This window comes from Lactuca serriola, chromosome 3 (genome assembly GCF_051521515.1).
Source record: "Lactuca serriola cultivar US96UC23 chromosome 3, Lser_US96UC23_V15, whole genome shotgun sequence".
Classification (NCBI taxonomy): domain Eukaryota; kingdom Viridiplantae; phylum Streptophyta; class Magnoliopsida; order Asterales; family Asteraceae; genus Lactuca; species Lactuca serriola.
In genome coordinates, this window is record NC_136410.1 from 112388354 (window position 1) to 112390165 (window position 1812).

The 1812-nt window shown below is 31.5% G+C and overlaps 1 long non-coding RNA gene across 1 annotated transcript; it reads right to left on the minus strand.

Annotated features, from left to right (window-relative positions):
• Positions 1 to 646: 646 nt before the first annotated feature.
• On the minus strand, positions 647 to 1563 carry LOC145094631 (uncharacterized). Its single transcript, XR_013703450.1, has 2 exons — positions 1132 to 1563; positions 647 to 912 (listed from the first exon to the last, which is right to left on the minus strand). It is a non-coding gene; the product is annotated as an uncharacterized LOC145094631 (long non-coding RNA).
• Positions 1564 to 1812: the final 249 nt, after the last annotated feature.

The window sequence follows — 1812 nt, forward strand, 5'->3', positions numbered from 1 at the left end:
ATATATATATATATATATATATATATATATATATATATATATATATATATATATATATATTCTAATAAAAAAATAGTTTTATTCTCCTTTTGACATATGTCATCATATTAGGTCTCATAATTAATGCATATTTATTTTTCTTTTGCCATGTGTCACACTCTATTATGTCTCCTAATTAATCCTAATTAATGCATGCCACTTGCTAACCTATTGAATCTTCATTTCAAATTTTAAATTTTCCACTCTAATTACATTAAATTAATAACATTACAATAGAAATTAAATAAAATTAACACAAATTATAAAGTGATATAATTTTACATATTTATTTAAAGCAATAATTATAATTTTATATAACTAAAAAAATCTCTTAATTAATAATTTATTTAAAATAAGTGATTAATAATTTTGAGTTTTTAGTATTAAAGTTTAATTATGTTTGTAACCGTGGTTCCCACGGGTTATAAACTAGTATATATATATATATATATATATATATATATATATATATATATATATATATATATATATATATATATATATATAATTTAAGAGACCAATGTTTAATAAATTGATAATTTTACATTTCCTAACGTATCAGTTTAATTTCGTATATACATATATGGCAGGAATAAAACCAATAAAATTTCTCAACAATACATCCATCAATAGATACCCAAATTCAACGAAATACATTTTCTAAATAAGTTGTACCCTTACAAACTTTTCCCACACTATTTCTCAAAAACATATCTAGAGACATTGTTTCTAGTTTTTTTTTTAACCAAAATATTTCCAATACTCACAAACCTTTCCAAAATATGAAATAAAAGCTTTCACTGCCTTCGATCATCCCTATCGATTTCTGTCAAACAAGCAAACCCAAAAACCCACCTCAATCATCCTTCTTTCCTGTTAAGAACCAAAACCAAACACTCCAATGATTTCTATCAAAACAAACTAAAATCAATGTCGATGATCGAGATGATTCTGCTAATCAATTAGATTCTATATGTTTAATTGAAAACATATTTTTCTCAAATTCTATGCATCTGTTTAGATCGATGTGTTTCTCTCTTCTGGAAAATACTTTTTTTTTCTTAGCATATAGTTAATTACAGGATGGCTTACCAACGCATTGCATTTCATTGGATTGCTTTAGGGTCTAATGGTCCTGTCTTCACTGCTAACGCTGCTTGCAGTGTCAGGAGCTCACACCTCGCAGCCGGAAGAGACAAGGAAGACTTCGCTGCTTCTTCACGCTCTCCATCTCTTCGGACCCCATCCACCCTCGCTGATGCCCTACCCCATCCCGTTCTTCCCTTCGGACCGTCGAACCCAGGAGACCACATCGGTTTGCGAACCCGACCGACGAACGATCGCTGCTTCTCCCTCCCTCCTATTCGGCCTCGCCGACCACCGACGATGCTCCCTCTGACGAAAATGCTCCCTCTGATTTACCCACAGCCAATGCCCACCGGGGCTGCTTCGTTGGTATCCCTTCTTCTTTCTCGTTCCCGATCGATTGAAAGGAAGAAGGCTACTCTTTCGATTCTTGGAGCCCTTTTGATCGACTGAAGAGTGAAAACGGAACTTGACCTAAAAACGTATTTGTGATTTTGACCAAGTCAAAGGTCAAAACAAAATTAAACTTTCATTTAAATTAAACAAAACTAGTCCTCACTTGACAAAACTTTATCAAATTAGTCCCAATCCATAAACAATGATTCCATTTATTCAAAATCAACCCCTCATTTGGTATTTTTTTTTACCAAAACAATCCTAACCAATCTATTTAAATTTACCAAAAAG